The sequence below is a fragment of the Panthera leo genome, chromosome B3, assembly GCF_018350215.1.
Source record: "Panthera leo isolate Ple1 chromosome B3, P.leo_Ple1_pat1.1, whole genome shotgun sequence".
NCBI lineage: Eukaryota > Metazoa > Chordata > Mammalia > Carnivora > Felidae > Panthera > Panthera leo.
Genome location: NC_056684.1, coordinates 108,087,680 through 108,109,351, shown reverse-complemented (window position 1 = coordinate 108,109,351; position 21,672 = coordinate 108,087,680). Strand labels below are relative to the sequence as shown.

The 21,672-nt window shown below is 37.7% G+C and overlaps 1 protein-coding gene across 1 annotated transcript in view; it reads right to left on the bottom strand.

The window, feature by feature from the left end:
* Positions 1-12,444, bottom strand: part of SYT16 (synaptotagmin 16) — a 119,746-nt gene extending 107,302 nt beyond the window's left edge. The window contains exon 1 of the mRNA XM_042943441.1: positions 12,396-12,444. The gene's annotated coding sequence lies outside the window, so the exon portion shown is untranslated. The remainder of the gene's footprint in view (positions 1-12,395) is intronic.
* Between the last annotated feature and the right edge of the window lie 9,228 nt (positions 12,445-21,672).

Below are 21,672 nucleotides of genomic sequence, written 5' to 3'. Positions count from 1 at the left end.
CTTTGGTATCCTCCAGACACTCTGTAGACCTGGAAGATACCACAAAGAGAACTGTTGTTAATTATGCCATTTGCTAGCATGTGTAAATGCACAAGCTTCAAACTTGCAAGCAATCTCCTGATCTATAAGTGAAACTAACAGGTTCATCTCCACCGCATCAAAGTCTCTCAAAGCTATCCATAAAGTTGGTGAATTGGTTTCAGTATCTCCATTAAAGGATGTGTGTTTAAGGCTTCCTCATATAATCTTGAGGGTCTGTGCTAAAGGAGAGGAGGAAGACCTTCAGTCCACCAAGCAATAAACACTTACTTCTGTATAAATGGTATACTGTGTAGATTGCCAAGGTTTACAGAGGTCTACCTAGAACTCTGTCATAAAATTCCATTCTATGACTATTTCACATGCAAAAAGGCCCCAAAGTTTCTGCCCATATGTTATATCACTGACATTAATTGTTCCTAAGTGTACACACACACACACACACACACACACACACACCTCCATATGTTACAGAGTCATTGGTAAAGTGAAAAATCATGAAAGAAATTTTCTACAGCTTCTGAGATAGTGATGTGTGTTTAGGGAGCTCTCAAACTTAGGTGTTAAACATTTTCACAGCACACTTACAGAGAGCTTCAGCTTTGTTTTTATTAATATCCTAGCATCACAAAGGAAGCTCAAATGCCACAAGAATCTGTTTCTAAGGTAACTCATTATACACCCTTATATAAATAGCTCAAAAAGCAGAGCTCCTCATATTCCAACTGTAAACGTACCCAGATTTGTCAAAGGTCTTCTGAACCTTTAATCTAATATCTCCCATCTCCAGCAATCAGCTAGCATGTAACATGTTCATTTGCTGGGTCAGATTCTTGAGCAGAGGATAATAACCCACAATCTAACTTGCAAGAAAACAAATAGTAAAGGCTGAGAGATTTTAAAGGAATAAATTTATTCCCACTATTTCCCAAGGAAAATAAGGAAATGGAAACAATAGTGTATAATTTAGAAATGAGTGGTCTGTGTTAATAATTGTTGAAGCTGAATGATTGGTATATGGGGGTTCATTATACAATTCTCTCTCTACTTTCTTGTAAGTATTTCAATAATAAAAAGTTTTTAAAAAGTGAAGCTCTCTTCTCAACCTCTTTACCATAATACATTGAAGGAAACAAGAACACGCAGATGTTAAGTAAGTGCCTATGATGGTTAATATTATGTGTCAACTTGACTGAGCCATGGTGCCTAGGTATTTGATCAAACATTACTCTGGGTATTTCTGTGAGGGTGTTTTCTGTGGATGAGATTAATGTTTAAATTGGTAGGCTTTGTGTAAAGCAGAATGCCCTCCATAATGTGGGTGAGCCTCATCCAATCAATTGAGGACCTTAACAGAACAAAGATTCACCTCCCAAGAGCAAGAAGGAATTCGGACAGCAGACAACCTTTGGACTTCAACTACAACATCAGCTCCTCCTTGGGTTTCTAGCCTATCAGCCCACCCTGTAGATTTTGGACTTGCCAGCCTCTATAATTGTATAAACTAATTCCTTAAAATAATCTCTCTCTCTCTCTCTTTCTCTCTCAGTCTCTCTCCCTCTCTCCATCTCTCCACCTCCACAGACATACAGATGGAGATCTATATTTCTCTCCATTATATAAATATTTATTTATATTTATATTAACAATTTAGATATAGGCATAGTTATAGGTGAAGATAGATATAGAGATAAATTTAGATAAAGGGCATGATAACTAAAAAGTCTGTAGCAGCTATAGGAGCTGTATTAATAAGGGTTCTCCAGAGAAACAGACCCAATAATAATGTGGTGTGGTGTGGTATGGTGTGTGTTTCTCTCTACCCAGCAACGAGCAAGATGTGTTGAACCCCATCTAGAGTAAATCTCCCCACCTTAACAATTATTATTTTAGTCCCCAGTAGTATTTGTAACAATCTACATGTTGTCTCTTTACTTTCAGTTTTTTGTCCTTCTTCATACAAAAATTTAATTAATTAATTTCCAAGAGAGTAGGGACTATATCTTTCTCTTTCACCATTTTATTTCTAGCACTTAGCACACTGTAGCATAACACAGATTCCTTACAAATAGTACTGAATGGACATATAGACAATAAGTCTATGTAAGTTTAATTTATATCTCAATTAAAATAAGTCAATAAAACAATAAGTCAATAAAACAATAGACAACACAATGACACATGCCATGACTTGTCTTAGTGTTGAAACCTTTACAGTGCCTTAATTCTCAATTTTTCATCTCACGTATTATGTTGAATGATATGAAACTGCCAACCTACAAAAATAGTAATTTCATAGAGTTCAACCTAATATAACACATAGTTAGAGAAATGCATATTCTACACAAATTAAGGCCTTGAAATCAGAAGAGAGATTACTATTCAATTTAGATATAGTAAAAGATATGAATCTTTTACTCTAGGTGCTACACTTCAAGCTCGGTCTCGTTTTGCACATTCTTCACTGGGGAAGAGTGACATCAGAAGTATAGAGGGGCTATTCCATTTATTCCACTCTGAAATCCCACATTTGAGAGCAAAAATGGGGAGAGATGGAGGGTAGTTCTACATATTATTTAATCCATAATTCTAAAACATATTATTGTGTAATCCCAAAGTTGGTAAATTGTATAAAAAGCATTTCAATGGCATTTATAGTTTTCAATTATCCTATTAGAAAGAAATGAAAAAGAAAATATTGAACTTCTTTAAAATTCCAAACTATTTGATCCATTTGCAATTCATCTAAGTAGTCTGAGCCTAAAACCAATGCACAGATCTATAGGTGAAGAAACCTAAATTCTGGGTACAGGTAAAATAATGCACAGTGCTAAAGACGGCATCTAAAACCTTTCAGTAGAGTATGGACCAGGCTGCGTTTACAGTATCCTTTAAAAAACCCCACCCCTTTCTGCCTATAATTAGTTTATCAATCATACTAAACATAATGTACAAAGAAGTTGATGCTAGTTACTTACAACTGTAAGATGTGCACATGGCTAAATGTCTCTCTCACCTCAAGGAGTCAAAAATAAAAAGTGAAACCATTCATATCTGCTGGTGAGTACTCTTTATATTTTTATTTCTTTTTATCTATTTGTCATTTCTCTTTCTTATTTGGGCATAAAAGGAAAATGAAATATTATCAAAATCATTCAGAAAATGCTGGAAGTTTTATCAACGAAACAGTCAAACTCTTCTGTTTGGGTCAAATTCACTAAAAAATTATAAAACTTTCAGAATCTTGAATATGAATTGAAATTGATTATAATTTGGAAACTCTGAATAATCTTATAAAGTAGGTACTTCTTCTAAATATCTTATTTTTTTAATGTTTATTCATTCTAGCCAAAGTATGGAAAGAGCCTAAATGTCTATCAACTGATGAATGGATAAAGAGAGAGAGAGAGAGAGAGAGAGAGAAACAGCCAAAGGGGGGGAGGGGCAGAGAGAGAAGGAGACACAGAATCTGAAACAGGCTCCAGGTTCTGAGCTGTCAGCACAGAGCCCCTGAGGCAGGGCCTGAACTCACAAACCACAAGATCATGACCTGAGCCAAAGTTGGACACTTAAACAACCGAGCTACCCAGGCATCTGTCTTATTTTTTCAATCTACATACAGAAGTAAACTGCTGGTTGTGTCACGGTATTCATGGAGCTTTGGAAAGGGAAGCTATCATAAAGGAAAAAGCTTTCTTAATGACCAAGTTAGAACTGTTTCGATACCTTGGGGGCAGAAGGACGGGTGTATTTGGCTAGTGTTAATACTCTGCTCAGGTTGAAGAGATTGTTGCCTGCTTTCTCCTCCAGGGTGTTGATGGTTTCCTGTCTCACATTTAGCTCTTTCATCCATTTTGGGTTTATTTTTGTGTATGGTGTAAGACAGTGGTCTAGTTTCATTCTTCTGCATGTTGCTGTCCAGTTCTCCCAGCACCATTTGCTAAAGAAATTGTCTTTTTTCCATTAGATGCTCTTTCCTGCTTTGTCAAAGATTAGTTGGCCATACATTTGTGGGTGACCTCAGCTGCAGCAATTTCTTACTCGACACATCCCCAAAGGCAAGGGAATTAAAAGCAAAATGGACTATTGGGACCTCATCAAAGAAAAAGCTTCTGCACTGCAAAGGAAACAATCAACAAAACTAAAAGGCAACTGATGGAATGGGAAAAGATATTTGCAAATGATATATCGGATAAAGGGCTAGTATCCAAAAATCTATAAAGAACTTACCAAACTCAACACCCAAAAAAACAAATAATCCAGTGAAGAAACGGGCAGAAGATATGAATAGCCACTTTTCCAAAGAAGACATCCAGATGGCCAACTGCCACATGAAAAGATGTTTAACATCACTCATCATCAGGGAAATACAAATCAAAGCTACATTGAGATACCACCTCACACCTGTCAGAGGAACTAAAATGAACAAATCAGAAAACTACAGATGCTAGCGAGGATGTGGAGAAATGAGAACCCTCTTGCACTGCTGGTGGGAATGCAAACTGGTGCAGCCGCTCCGGAAAACAGTGTGGAGGTTCCTCAAAAAATTAAAAATAGAACTACCTTATGACCCAGCAATAGCACTGCTAGGGATACAGGAGTGCTGATTTATAAGGGCACATGTACCCCAATGTTTACAGCAGCACTTTCAACAATAGCCAAAGTATGGAAAGAGCCTAAATGTCTATCAAGTGATGAATGGATAAAGAAGATGTAGTTTATATATACAATGGAATACTACTTGGCAATGAGAAAGAATGAAATCATGCCATTTGCAGCAATGTGGATGGAAATGGAAGGTATTATGCTGAGTGAAATAAGTCAGAGAATGACAGATATCATATATTTTCACTCATATGTGGATCTTGAGACACTTAACTTGAGAAGGGAAGGGAAAAAAATAGTGAACAAACAGAGAGGGAGGGAGGCAAACCATAAAGACTTTTAAATACAGAGAACATGAGTATTGAGGGCACCTGTTGGGATGAGCACTGGGTGTTGTATGGAAACCAATTTGACAATAAATTTCATAATTAAAATAAATAAAAATAAATAAATAAATAAATAAATAAATAAATAAATAAATACAGAGAACAAAATGAGGGAGGATGGGGGTAGGGGAGAGGGGAAAACGGGTGATGGGGATGAGGAGGGCACTTGTTGGATGAGCACTGGGTGTTGTATGTAAGCCAATTTGACAATAAATTATATTAATAGACAAAAAGACAACTCTGCTCACATACTATCCTTCCTGACCTGAAAGAGGAAGTTAGCCATAAGCCTACCCTGCATCCATCAATGGTACTCCACCCTGCCTGCACTTTTAGGTCACCTAGTATTCTTTTTAAAGCTATATAGTTTGTTCTGCCACTGCCACTGTTGCTCTCTATTATGATTTAATTAGTTTGCAGTAGGATTTGGGTTTTGATTTGTTTTGTTTTTTTAAGTTTTCCAGGATTGAGACCCAGTGTAGTTCAAATGGGCTTTCAGTTGGAAAGCACCCTGATGGATATCACAATCCATATCATAAACACTTGATAAGCTTTTGTCGTATCTCTTTGTAAGAATCATTCTAACCCCAGATGGGACATGTGGAATATCAGTGAGGAAAATGGAGAAAAGAGAATCCTGCATTCAATTCTTCATCAACTCTCATAATCTGGAATGGTTAAAAACCGTTTCCAGGTGATGCTTCCACATCTTCCCCCCTTGTAGCAGCTGAACGGTGTCCCCCACAAAAAAGATATGCCCATGTCCTAATCCTTGGAACCCACAAATGTTGGCAGGGTCTTTGCAGATGTAGTTAATGATCTTTAGATGAGATATTCCTATATTATCAGGATAAAACCTAAATCCAATGACAAATGAAACAGCAGAGACACAAACAGGAGAAGGCAATGTGAAGATGGAGAAGGAGGTTGGAGCTAGGAGAGTGTGGACCTGCTGACACCCTGATTTTAAAATTTTGGTCTCCAGAATGGTACCAAAAATAAATTCATGTTGTTATAAGACACCAAGTTTGTGACATTTTGTATGGCAGCCACAAGAAACCAAAACCTCCTTTCCCTTATTTTTTTCACATCCCAGAAGTTCAAAAGCATGAACTAGTGGACTGAATTGGGAAGATTAGGTGGGTGGAAAAAAGTAAGGTCTGGGCCTCCAGCATAAGGTGCTCTTGAACAAGCGTCCCAGCTCTGCCACTTAAGAGCTTGGGGAGGAAAAATGTCTCTCTGAACTTCAGTTTCTTCATCAACAAAATGGAGATAATAGGATCTGTTTATTGAATTGTAGACTGAGAAAGTTGTACTTGAACATATTCTGACCTAAATAACCTAAATGCAGAAATGAAATAAATATTTGACAACAGCAGCCATCACATCTCAAGCAGAAGGAAATGGCATAGCTGGGAGGCCCCTGCTGGCCAGAAGCTAACCATTTAGCTTCAGATAAAGAGGTGAGGGTGGTCTTGGGGAGGGACCAGTCAACTGGGCCTTCTTCTCAGCTGGCAGGGAGAAATTGCCACATTTGAACCACCTTGTTTCTGAGCTCTCGCTGATACTCAGCTTTACTGCTGAGCACTAGGTGAGCACCAGCTTTGCCTAAATGTACAGAAGCTTGTCTTCATGTTGTCTCACGGCACTCCTGTCTTTCTCTGTGCACCTCCCCCCCACCCCATATTCAGTGTCAAGAAACAAAACTTCAGGCTGGCCACTGAAAGTAATTCAGTCAACTTCATTTTGGATAAGTACCCAGTGTTTGGGATTTCCACTCCCACCTTCTTTTTCCAAAATATCAGGGAGCATAGGTGTAAACTTATTTACCATGATGTGCCATTCCCCGTCCTGGCTCACCTGACTTCCAGAGAAATTGGCTTCTATCCCTATAGCTTTCCCTGTGACGTTTTCATATCTGCAGTACTTCCTGGTGATAATTTCAGGCAACATGAACTAAAAAATTTGTAAGACCCAATGCAAAGTGAGAACACAAAAACCTTGGCTTACAAATCGTTAAGAATTTTTAAATGGCAATATCAGAGCATTAAACCAAGCACAGAATTCCTTCTAGGCATGGGTGCATGCCCATGAAGCAGGCCCTGACTGCAGGAGGCTCCAGGTAGCTCACCCCCAGCCTCTAATACAGTCCTGCCTCACCCCAAGTTGCAACAGTTCCCTGCTAGGCTAATGGATTCTCATCCCTCTGCTATCTTCTCCTACCCAGAGGGCCATGCACAAATTTCTAAATCCCATGCTGTGAAATGCTCACTTGAGGAACTACCTGGGAGTCTTCTTAAGTTCTTTCTCCTTCCAGTCCCACCACTATGCTTTACCTGTTGCAGCCGCCCTTGGCCCACATGGGACACATGTGAGGCAGTCTCCTACCACAGTTCTAAATGGGAAACACAAGGCACGCTGCTTTCTGCCTCCTCCTCAGGCCATGTTGGATTCTAATCTCACCTCAAGTACTCCAACACCCACATCCACCACCCTTCTCAGAGTCCATACAATGTCTCAAGCCCTGTCTCTCTTTCCCTGCCATCTTTCCAAGCCATGAGCTGGGACTAACTCTCCACATAGCATATCCTCTAACCCTTCTTACATTGTGCCTCTTAAACTAAAGCTCTTTGCTCCAACTTTCTTTGTTTAAATGTTTGTTTATTTTTTATTTTATTTTTTAAATTTACATCCAAGTTAGTTAGCATATAGTGCAACAATGATTTCAGGAGTAGATTCCTTAATGCCCCTTACCCATTTAGCCCATTCCCCCTCCCAAAACCCCTCCAGTAACCCTCTGTTTGTTCTTTGCTCCAACTTCTAAATGGTGCCTTTGATCTATAAAGAAACAAAAAAACAAAATTCCTCTCTCCCTTTCTCTCTTGCAAGGCCAGGCTTCTTTAAAAACTATTATCTCAGTATGGGAATTTTATTTTTAATCAAGTTTTTATCTCAAAGCTGGACAATGCCTCTTTTGTTCCAACTAGCATCCACCCTTTCCCCAAACAACACACATTCTTTGTATACAGAAAAGTAATGCATGTAACATACTTAGCAGGTGCATGGCAATATTAATGCTAAGTAAATGATAGCTATTAATTATCACTGTCTAATTATTACTACTATCTGTCTTATTAGGAAGAAACAGTTAACAGTTTCTTTCTCCTGATACCTAAATCCAGATAGAACCAATAGAACCATAGGTATAAATTTCTTTGAATTTTGAAAACTTTATAGCCTAAAAGAAAGCATTTTTGTCAGGTAAGTTATTGTGCATGATGGTTTCAGAAAATAGATTGTCAGTCCTGCCTCCATGATATTACCACACAAATGAAAATAATTATTTTATTTTTCAGAACTTTATGTATATTAGAATACAATGAGTAGGTTGCAGATATTCAGCCATTTTTTGATCCATAAAAATGGCAATTTCATATGGTTCAATCTAAGAGTGGGATGCTCTAGTTGATTTTTAATCATTTTTATTAGGTCTCATCCATTCATAGACTGAGACCAAGAGAAGAAATTGCTATAGTAACCCTAAGAATCTGTCAGGACTGCACAATAGAAATTGCGAGAAACCTAGTCCAGACTCATCAATTTGAAAATGAAGATTTAAGGCCCAGAGAGGTGAAGCGAGATTCCCAAAATATCACAGCTAATTAGGATGAAACTAAGCTCTGGCTGCCTTTACTGTGCATCTTTCCACCACATCAGGCTGCCTTCCTTACTTCTTTACATTTGTCAAATTATGTTAAGAATATCCCAATTTCACTGAGAAAGCAGTGCTCTGAGGATGATAATTAAGGCAAGTATCAATGCTAAATAAAATCTGGGCTAGAACTACATTTTTCAAAAAGACTTTTGATCAGTGATAATTAGACTTTTTATTGATAATTAAACTTTTAAAGGGAGAAATGTCATAATGAAGGTGTATGGTTCTTAGACATAATTTGGAGAGTCTCCTAATTAAACTATTTTTAAAGCTCCCTTTTTATGAACCCACTCTGAGTTTGAGACATGGATTTCTCAGCGTTTCTTCAGCTGACAGCTCCTAGTTCATGCTTTATTGTTATTGTTTCAACATTATCTTCAAACTTCAACTTATTTGCAAGTATAATTCATAATTGTCTCTAAAATACTCAGATAACATGTCAAACAGGACAAAAATCTTAAATAGCTCTAACCTTAGTTCTTTGTACCCATTATAGTTTGCAAAGGAGAAAACCTCACCAATTTTAATCTCCCAGTTTAAGCGATGAATGTGATGTGTTTGTGGGTGATGTCATTCCTAGATGCCATTACTGTGATTCGTATTTTGCTAACACTGCACAGCTATGGTTCTACTAGGACTTTCACCATAGGCACCATGCTGGTACCTTTACAAAAGTAATTCATTTATCTGGATCAACCCTATAGAACATTTATTGATTATGCCAATATAGAGATGAGGAAATTGAAGTTTTGTTTTTTTTTTTTGCTTTCACATTGTGCTAATCTCTAACAATTTTTTTTAAATTTTTTTTCAATATATGAAGTTTATTGTCAAATTGGTTTCCATACAACACCCAGTGCGCATCCCAAAAGGTGCCCTCCTCAATACCCATCACACACCCTCCCCTCCCTCCCACCCCCCATCAACCCTCAGTTTGTTCTCAGTTTTTAAGAGTCTCTTATGCCTTGGCTCTCTTCCACTCTAACCTCTTTTTTTTTTTTTCCTTCCCCTCTTCCATGGGTTTCTGTTAAGTTTCTCAGGATCCACATAAGAGTGAAACCGTATGGTATCTGTCTTTCTCTGTATGGCTTATTTCACTTAGCATCACACTCTCCAGTTCCATCCATGTTGCTACAAAGGGCCATATTTCATTCTTTCTCATTGCCACGTAGTACTCCATTGTGTATATAAACCACAATTTTTTATCCATTCATCAGTTGATGAACATTTAGGCTCTTTCCATAATTTGGCTATTGTTGAGAGTGCTGCTATAAACATTGGGGTACAAGTGCCCCTATGCATCAGTACTCCTGTATCCCTTGGGTAAATTCCTAGCAGTGCTATTGCTGGGTCATAGGGTAGGTCTATTTTTAATTTTTTGAGGAACCTCCACACTGTATGAGGAAATTGAAGTTTAGGATGGTTCCAGGGGTGACGTGGGTGGCTCAGTTGGTTAAGTGTCCAACTCTGGATTTCAGCTCAGGTCATGATCTCTTGGTTGGTGGGACTGAGCCCCCTATCGGGATCTGCACTGACGGGAGATTTCTTGGATTCTCTCTCTCTCTTTCTTTCTTCCCCTCCCCTGCTTGCATGCACGCTTTCTCTCTTTCTCTCAAAAGAAATAAATTTGGGGCACCTGGGTGGGTGAATCAGTTGAACTTCCGACATTGGCTCAGGTCATGATCTCATGGTTTGTGAATTCGAGCCCCACATTGGGCTCTCTGCTGTCAGCATAGAGCCTGCTTCAGACCCTCTACCCCCCCCACCCCTCCCCAGCTCATTCTTTTTTTCTCTCTCTTTCTCTCTCAAAGTAAATAAGTATTTAAAAATAAAATAAATTTGAAAAGAAAAAAAAAAGAATGGCTCCATAATTTGCCAGGTCACACAACTAGTGGCCACCAGCTGTTCAAGGGGAAAGGTGGAATCACTATGAATCTTACCTCCATACCACCCCATGACCAAGTAGAAGTCTATTTATCTTATACATCTATGCCCTAGCTGGGATAGTAGTGGTTAAACCATTTGTAAGTCCCAGATTTCACCTGACAAACTCTATTTAAAATATTTCATTCTATTTTCAGAAGATGAGTCAGATGTCCCAAGTGGTATTCAAAAAATAAGGCTACAACAGCAGCAATGCCAAACAGATTTCCAGATCTGCAATTTACACCCCCGACGTTATCTCCTATGATTATAAAAATACGTGCACACACTCTTTGATACTCTTCCCTTCAAAAGTGGAGCATAATTTCCCTTCTCTTGAGTGCAGACTCTAAGCACAAAGTAGTAAATCACTAGCATATGGTGGAAGTGACAATGTAGGACTTCCCAGACTCAGTCCTAAAAGGAACTGTGCTTCTTTCTTGCTCCCTTCTCTTGGATCTCCTACTCAGGGAAGCCAGCTGCCATGTCATAAATATAGTCCAATTGCCCTGTGGAGGGTTTCATGTGGATAGAAACTGAGCCCTCCTGCCATCCTGGAAGCGAGTCCATCAGCCTTCGTCACGCCTTTACATGACCGCAGCTGACATTCTAACAGCAGCCTCATGAGAGACCCTGATCTATAACTATCCACTAAACCAATCTCAAATTTGTGAACTTCAGAAACTGCATAAGAATAAATATTTATTGTTTTAGGTGCTCATACTTTGGGATATTTATTATGAAGCAGTAGATAGTTAATACACATTTATCTCTGAATATGCCTTTTCTTAGACCAATAAGGCTGAACCACGGCTGCAAAAGCTGCCATATCAATAAGTTGAGTATATTCCTTGGTCCACGCTCCCTTCACACATGCCCAGGAGGTAGGAGTGTGTGTTTCTCAAGGCCTTGTCCCTGCTCAAAAAAATAAGATTGTTCCTCCCTCAGTGACATCATGCCCCATATGGGTCATGGGAGGAAGTGAAAAGTAGACTGATTTACAAAAAAAGAAAAAAGAAAAAAAAGAAAGAGGGAGAGAGAGAGCAAAGTTGTTACCTGTAAGATAAGAGCATTATCTTTAAATGTCTGGCTTCTGTGTGATGATAACCGTCACTCTGTGGTAACCTCCTGTACCACAAAGTTCTACACTTCAGCAATTGAAAATAAAATATGTCCTTTAAGAACAGGAAGCCAATTATTTCTTTAAGTATGTTATTTTCCTCCAACAAATTGAAGGCTGTTAGTAAATGATGTACTAGATTTGGTGAGCTTAAGGAGTAAAAACCACCTTTGGAAAAGTGTTGCCATATGGGGTGGGAAATGGTACTGAGCAACAAAAGTCAAAAACATCCAACTGAACTGAAAGGTCAACACTGTTCCAATATAATGAGACTAAAACATATCAAGGCTCTTGTCAGTGAAAAACTATTTTTTGGTCAAGCATTAGTCAGAGGGAAACTCAACACAAACATCTAAAAAGCTAAGATGACAGGAAGTGGTGGTCAGCCTTTTCCCATCTACTCTTCAAACACGAAGGAGGGCATTACTTTCATAAGACTAATGTATTTTTTTAGTAATATCCATTCATCATGTCTACCACAGCAGTGGTCAAACAGCTCACATGTGATTTCTTAATGGGGCCTATCCTGGAAACAGTGACATTCCCCCCACCAACCCAAACCACAGCAAGTCGTCAAGCTCGAGAGAATGTGAAACATCATCCTTACCCAGCCCCTCACGGATCCCAATCTTGTCTTTAGAGTGCTTCCTTTTCCCTCGTTGTTCCAGGCATGGAAGTCCTATTTTTTCTAAATATATCTTCTTATTGATGAAGAGGAAGAGGACAACCAGAAGAACAATAAAGACACCAACTGCAGATAAGAAGCCAATGGCTTCAGGAGGAACTGGCAAAAGAACACAAAAGAAAAAAGATCATCACTATTAAAGTAAACTAACTTTTAGTTCTATCAACTGATTAAGGTTTATGTTTATTAATTAGAGTGGCAAATACTGTACAAGTGTTCACACTTGCTGGCATCCCCAGCACTGTGTACAGAGAAAGGGAAAAGACTGTTGTCTAGTACATCCTGCTAGGCTGGCTCTTCAGATGCCAGACCTGTATACTTTTGCACATGTGCTCTCTTCCATCTGGAATAGAACTCCTCTTGTTCCTATCCTCAGACTAATATTCAGTTTCAAACACACAAACTGTAAGACAGACATCTGTCAAATGGGTTGAGTTGGAAATGGTTGATCAGTGTTAGAAAAGCAAGTCCCTTAAAAACACAGCTGCCTAAAGCTTAAAAAATAATCACTTGAGACAAACTTTCAGACATCTGCATTTATCAATATTCGCAACTGGAGAAAAAGTCATTTCCTGGATATATTTTTACAAATCCAACTATGTAATATGATGATTATCATCATCAATGGTGACAAGAAAATTCCTCATCCATGCCATCCATGTAAGAAATTAGAACTATATTTTGACTGATAATATTTTAGAATTCTAAAAACTTAAATTCCATCTTCTGCCTTCTCCTCCTCCTCATCAAAATATCCTGAGTGTTACTTAACTTTGGTTAAGTGCTACCCAGTATACCTTAAAGAATCCCAACCTTTGAGTTCAGCTCTGAGGTGCATATAGCAGGGAGACCAGAACTAATTCAGGATTGAGGAAAGACTCCTCTAAAGAAATGACATTTGAGACAAGACTTCTCTCGGTAAAGAAATCCAGAAAGCAACTGGTATTAAGGAATTAATTACAGAGCAGGTGTCAATAAGAGTTATTCAAGGGAGTTGGGTATCTGTGAAAGCTTATGAAAATGAGTCTCCTAAAAGCAGCTTTAATCCCTGGGCAGGTTTAATCTGTAGACTAATAATATGAAGGGATAATATTTACCTCACCCTACCATCCAGAAAAACAGAGAAAGGATGATTCAAACTAGGTCCGATACCATGAAAAGATCAAGAAAATAAGTGGTACTGCCTCACTGAACTGACCTAGTGGCAAGCCGATGAAAGAACAAAACAAAAAAACGGCAGGCAAGATAATAGCTTGGTAGTCTGCAAAATGATAGTGTCTGCAATCAAAGCCAGCACATAACATGAGGAAAGTATGCACATATTCATTGTCTCCCCTCTCTTCAGAGGCAGCATAGGTAGTAGTGCTTAGTGGTGTGGGTTCTGTAGTTATGCTGCCTGTGAGGAAATCACACTCTACCACAAGCGGCCTTGGGCAAATTATTTAACCTCTCTGTGCTTCAGTTTCCTAAGCAATAAAAGGAGATAATAAAGACAGCTATATCAAGAATTAAATGTGGTAACCCATGGAAAATAATCAGCGTGGCACCCAACATGTAGTGAGTTCTCAAACAGGAGCAACCATCTTCCCCAACATCATCACCTTCATCTTTACAGAGCTGTTAATATATCTAGGAGCAGTGATTTGAAAAGAGATATGCACCTCTATGCTTATTGCAGCATTATTTACAATAGCCAAGATATGGAAGCAACCTAACTGTCCATCAATACATAAATGGATAAAGAGAATATGGTATACAGACACAATGGAACATTACTCAGCCATAAAAAAGAATGAGGCCCTGTCATTTAGAACAACATGGATGGACCTAGAGGGTAGTATGCTAAGTAAAGTAAGTCAGACTGAGAAAGACAAATACCATATGATTTCACTTAGGTATGGAATCTACAAAAAAAAAAAAAAAAGCAGAAACAAACTCATAAATACAAAGGATTGATGGGTACCAGATGGGAGGGGCTGGGCAAAATGGGTGAAAGGCAGAGAGGGATACAGGTTTCCAGCTATGGAGTGTATAAATCATGGGGATGAAAGGTACAGGCTAAGGAATATATTCAGTGGTATTATAATAGCATTGTATGGTGACAGATGGTAGCTACACTTGTGGTGAGTATGACATAATGTATAAACTTGTCGAATCTCTATGCTGTACACCTGAAACTAATGTAACATTTGCATTAACTAAACTTTAATTTAAAAAATATATCTAGGAGCAGTCAAATATGGAATGCATGTATTGCTTTGTGTGCAGTCTGTTCTCTGGACCCCATCTCTCTCCCTTTCGTCAAAACAATTATCCCTATATTTTTGCCCCTCGCTTCTGTATTTTCAGCTACTTCCCCTTGTATATACAACGTCTTTCTCACCTGCATTAAAAATGCATCAATGCGCCTGAGTGGCTTAGTTAAGCATCCTATTCTTGATTTCGGCTCAGGTCATGATCTCACTGTTTGTGAGTTTGAGCCCTACATCAGGCTCTGTGCTGAGAGTGTGGAGCCTGCTTGGGATTCTAGGTCTCTGCCCCTCCCCTGCTCACATGCACCTATGCTTTCTCTCTTTCAAAAATAAGATAAACATTTTTTTAGTGCATCAAGTATCTCCCAACCTTTAAAAACCTCTCTTCACCATGTGCTCCTCAACCACAGCCCTCTCGCTTTTCCCCTCTACAACCATCTTCTGAGTATTTCTTGTACTGTTCTCCACTTTCTTACCCCTGAAACCACTTGCATCCTTTACACAGTCCCCCATTGATCTCCATGGACCAAGAATTACCCTCTCAAATCCCTTCACACAGTAGCCAGGGAAATCCTCCTGAAATGTAAGTCTAATTTCTTCACCTGCCCTCCTAAAACCTTCTATAGTTGGTTAAATTGTGGCCCCCCAAAGATACATCCACCCCAAATTTCAGAAGGTGACCTAATTTGAAATAAAGGTCTTTGCAGATGTAATTAGGATAGGATCTTGAGATGAGATCATGCTGGATAAGGGTAGGCTGTAAATTCAATGTAAGTGTCCCTACAAAAGACTGACTAGGAAAAGACAGAGGGAAGAAAGCCATGTGAACACAGGGGCAGAGACTGGAGTCATGAAACCTCTAGATTAGCAATACCAAGGTTTCCAGCAGCCATCAAAGGCTAGGGAAGAGTCAGGGAACAGATTCTCCCCCTGAGATTCCAGAGAAACCAACCCTGCTGACATCTTGATTTTGGACTTCTGGCATCAAAAACTTAGAGATCATAAATTGCTGTTGTTTTAAGCCATAAATTTTCTAGTAATCTGTCATGGGACTGCCAGGAAACTAATATACCCTCCAATGGCTTCCCATTACCCAAAGCACAAAATTTGAATTTATTGCCTTGGTTTATGAGTCCATTTATGACATAGCTACTGATTTCAGCCTTTATCACTCATCACTCCCCAACATCAAACTTTTTATTGCCAGTGTATTCATCTATATCTGGTCTCCCAAACCTAGCGCACCTTCAGACCTTTGGATAGGCTATTTCAACTGTGTGGGACAAATGCTTACCTCTCTTCTGGCTAATTCTGATGCTGCACTTCTTCTTAAATCCTTTCTTGTTCCTCTTAACCAGGCTAGATGCTTCTACTGTGTGTTCCCACCCACTGCACCCCTAAAAGCTTTTCAACAGTTTTCAAGTAAGACATAACTTCATAAGAATAAGGGCTATGCTTTAATTACTCATTGCATTCTCAGCAGCTAACGTAGGTTAGGTACTCAATAAATATTTAATACATGAATAAATGTTGAACTCATCTGTGTTCAGTACATTGATGAATATGCCTATCAATAAAAACTTCTGGAAAGTAAAGATATACCTCAAGTGGGTCAGTACCACTAAACACAGAACATGATTTACATAACGTTCAGCCTTAGGAAAAAAGAGAGTTCATCTATCATTCATAAGCAGAAACATTTGTACCCAAAGTCATTCATTAATAAAACTAAATCTTTATTTTTGAAAAAGGTATATTTTTCCATTAGAAAGCAACATGAGGTTTGTTACATAAAATCTGAAAAATACAGAAAAAATTAAGAAAACCATTATTAAGATTTTCTGTACTTCCTTCCAGTCATTTTGACTACTGGGAAAATACTAAATTGTCTGTATTGATTTTACCTTCTTGGTTCATAAAATATTTTTATTGGATAAAATTTCTATTATTTTTAGAGATGTTAAAGAAAAAACAATTCATTCATGTAGTAGAAAATGTTGATAATAATGGGAGATGTAAAAAAATGGTCATTTTGAATCTTACCGCTCATCACTGCCAGCATTTTGGATTTTTCTTACAAATTTTTTCTTAACTATTTTTACCACCACTGAAATACTATTTCACATGCTGATATTAATGCATTTAATATAAAAACACTCACATATTCCAAAACGGAAAGAACATGAAGAGATTATTCAATATAATCTCCAAAGATGCAAAAGAAGGGGGAATAACACTCTTGTGTTCTTCAAAATAATGGTTTTTTTGGAGATGAAAATATTTTTGTTAGTAATAATACTTGTGACAATGAGCTAACTATGAAAATTCTAAGGTAGGTGTCAGTATTTTTTTTCCTAAAAACTGTTTAGACATTGCTCCATTATCTTTTTAAATTTTTTTAATGTTTATTTATTTTTGAGAGAGAGACAGAGAGAGAGAGAGACAGAGCGTGAGCAGGGGAGGGGCAGAGAGAGAGGGAGACAGAATCTGAAGCAGGCTCCAGGCTCCGAGCTGTCAGCACAGAGCCCGACGTGGGGCTCAAACTTGCAGACTGTGAGATCATGACCTGAGCCGAAGTCAGATGCTTAACCAACTGAGGCACCCAGGCGCCCCTGCTCCATTATCTTTTAATCTTTAATGTTTACAAATAAGTATGATGCTGCAGCTTACTTTTTGTTACTTTTCGTATGAGCAACAGAATGTTTTGGTCGAAAAGTTTCTAGAAACTTTTAACGCAAAAATTTTTACCAGAATATGCTTTTTTGTGTATATCTTTTGTTGATTTTTTTTTCCTGGAACCAGCTTTTCCACCAAAATATCTATGGCTTTTGTAAAGCTTAGGAGAGTTTTCTTCAATTATGTCTTTGGTAATTTCTTCTGTTCCGACTGTTCTTGTTTCTATATTAAACTGGGTATTTCTTTGGCTACCAACTTTAATGTTTTCTTCCTCTTTGTTTTTTTTCTCCTGCATTCTGATAGATCTTCCTAAATATAGGCTACACATTTTTACTCAAGTAAATAGGTGAAAGTTTGCTCTTAACCACTATACTATACTCACTACTCTAAACTCTGAATATTTGAGTCAGTGGCAGATGAGGGGAAGAAACTGTCTTTTTCCCTCCTTTCAAGTTGAATGGTGGAGAACACTAGGAATAAGCACAAATGTAGCTAAAGCAGAGAGAAAGCTTAGTTTGGCAAATTTGGTTATTTCAACAGAGTTCATGCTCCTCCAAGAATCTAGCAATTCTAATTTCACTTTTTCTGTGTGTTTATGGGTGATCAGTGGGAAGGCTGAACAGGTGCATGAGGGGCTGCTAGCCAAATGCTATGTTAAACTGTAGGTTAGCTTATGTGCTTTCTACATAAGTAGGGAATCATAGCAATAGCTAAGAAGTTGGCAGCGACCCCAGTCTTGTAAGAGTTGCTTCACCAGAGTTGCACACAAACTGTCCTTTTAAAAAGTGGTTTAAAATTCTAATCATAATCTAGCAATTCCACTTCTAGGTATATAACCAAGAGAATTGAAAATATATGCTCACACAAAAACATATTCATGAATGTTCATAACATTATTCATAATAGCCAAAAAGTAGAAATGGCCCAAATGTCCATCAACTGATAAATACACAAAATGTGATAGAGCCATACAATTAAATATTCTACAATAAAAAATGAACTATTGATACATGCTGCAACATAGATGAACACTGAAAACATTATGCTAATTGAAAGAAGTCAGATACAAAAGGCCACATATTGCATGAGTCCATTAAATGAAATGTCCAGAATAGGTAAATCCACAGAGACAGAAGGAAGTATATTAGTTGTGACCAGGAGGTGAGGTGAGGGAGAATTGAGGGGTGACTACAAATGGGTAGGGGTTTTCTTTTTGAGGTAATGAAATTATTCTGTAATTGGATGGTGATAATGATTGTGCAACTTTGTGAATATACTAAAAACTACTGAATCCTCCACCTTAAAATGGTGTGAATTTTATGGAATATGGATTTTATCTCAAAAAGTTTAAATTGCAAATATATCATTTTAATAAAGACTGGAAGGAAATATGAAAAAAATTATAATAATTTTATTTGATTTGGTTTGAAAGTGACTTTCTTCATGTTTAAACATTCTGTAATTTTATTCTTCGATATGTAGAATTAAAAATAAAGTTTCAATATTATAGGTTATGAGAACTGGAGTCAGCACAGTTCTACCCTCAATGTGTAACACTGAACACAGCAAGCCAACAGCTATATCAATATAAGCCAAGGAGGGCTTGATGCTACATTTGGATCTAAACAAAATTAGAGACTTTGGCAGGGAAGCTTGAAGTCATTTTGCATCCCATATATACAAATGCTATAGTGAAGAACAAGCATTACATGTATCATCTGCTATAGATGACAAGGGCACATATGTCAGGAAACTTAAGTGCCATCTGCAAAGTAACTCATCTAATTATTCCAGTAATTACTAAATTGGAAATCAGATGGCTATGAAGTTCGGTCACATAGTTTATATTGAAAACTTCCTTAAAGTTAGACATATCTCTCACATCCCACTGGATAGCCCCATCTGCTGATTTTCAAGCAATGGTTCAAGAAGAAGATAGATCATACAGTGACATAAATAGGGAAGTCTCTGCATGTCACACAGTCACTAGATGTTTTTAAATTTCATTCCATGGTTGTTGAAGAGGTTAAAAAAAGGCTAACCAGTTGCAGCCATTTGACTCACAAGAGCTAGAAATAACATAAGAGGAAGCTGAAAGCTTATTTAACAAAATGGTAAGGAGGGGTTCAGAGTTAACTGAGCAATGACAATAGAAATCATTTAAAAATAAAGTTATAATTTCTCAGGAATAAACTCCCTTGGCATCAGTCTGAGAAACATGAGGAATCTCATTAAAAACATGAGGAAAGACTGAGGTAAATCTTAAACTCTACTCACTTATACAACCCGACCATCTTTGAGTATCTATCAACCTAAAAATACTCTTTTCAGATATATAATTTCAATTTCATTCATCCCTGTAAAAGGCAGCATGACTCTGAAATTGTTTTTATGATGTTCTCAAGCATGGTCATCATCCCTGGCTTGAGCCTAAGCTTGTTCATCTTAGAATTCTGGGATTAACCTAATGTACAGCATAGTGATTATAGACAATCAGTACTATTAATAAACTTCAAAGCTGCTAAGAGTCTAGATATTAATTGTTCCTATCACAAAAAAAATGATAACTATGTGACATAATAGGTGGGTCAGCCAACAGCACAGTGGTAATCATATCGCAACACATAAATGTATCAAATCAACATGTTGTATACCTTAAACTTACACATTAGTATATGTCAATTATATCTCTATAAAAGTAAATTCAAAAGAGAATTCAGGATGCCTGAGCATATCTACATCCTTCTCCAGGCATCCATCCACCTGAAGACTTGAGAAGCCTCCCAGGAAAGACAGAGAACAAGGTCAGAGTAGAGGTAAACTGAGTACAGCACAGGTGTGTACCAGTAACATTGACCCAAGCCAGGATTCTAGGGCAAGGAGGTGACAATAAGAGCTATTGTGTTAGATATCAGCAGCTTTGCAAAACAAGGAGATGTTTTCAAAGGCAATTTTGGCACAATAAGAGTTGAGGGCTTTGACCTATAGTTTATGCTCAGACTTTCCTTGCAACTACCACAAAGAAGGTAAGAAATGAAAAACTTTTAAGAGTTGGACACCAGTGTGCCAACTCCATATACAGCTACTTCAGTGCAAAAATTTATTTATTTTTTAAAATTTTTTAAGGTTTATTTATTTTTGAGAGAGAGAGAGACACACACACACAAAGCGTGAGCGGGGCATGTGCAGAGAGAGGGAGACACAGAATCCGAAGCAGGCTCCAGGCTCTAAGCTGTCAGCACACAGCCCTACATAGGGCTTGAACCCACAGACCATGAGATCATGACCTGAGCTGAAGTCGGACGCTCAACTGATTGAGCCATCCAGGTGCCCCTCAGTGCACAAATTTAAAATATCTGTACAGTTAGACTCATTTGTATCATTACCTGCGTTTTTACAACCAACTACAAAATTAAATAAATTGCTTTTAAAAATTAGCATAGAACAACTTAAACTGGGGCCTTTAATTTTCTTTTTTTCCTTTGGTAATGCTTCCACTACTAACAACAACAACAGAACGAAGTCTTTGATGCTTAGCATATTATTTTTCCAGTGTCTAAATTTAGGTCTAGTTATTATAACCTCAACAACTTTAATGGATAGTCAATCATTTTTCTAAAAATTTGTAGGACTATTAAATATAAAATATTTATTAAAATATTTAAAATATATATATTTAAAGAAAAATAGGTAGTTCCACTTAAATTTTCTTCCTGGTAATAGCTAACAAGGATATGTTAACTACATACTCAAACAAATTCTTTGGAAGGAAAAAAATAGACCTTTCAAAAAATGGTTTAATGAAACCTAAGTGAGATTTTAACATGTTCCAAAATAAAACATAGCAACATATGGAGTCACTAGCAACCAATCATTTTTCAAAACAGTCGAGAACACAGCATTTGGGGTATACATGGGGTGCTATCTTTAATATAATAATAAATGTGTGTTGAAATGTGTCCATCTCCTTCTGAGAATTACGTAACCTAACCTGTCTGCTTTACGTGCTTAAAATGTTAATTCTCCCATAGCATTAACACACACACACACACGCACGCACGCACACACACTTCTAGAAGCCAAGAATTATCAGCAAGCTTGCTTTCCTTTCCCTTAATGCTCAGATGGTTAGCTCAGAAGCAGCATTTAATGAAGAAAGTAGATGAAGTGCACCAATTAGTCCATGAAGGGAACCTTTGAGATTCTTTCCACTTGTCTGATTTTCCCTAAACACTTCAACTATTCTCCACTGTCTCCAACCTCTCCATTTT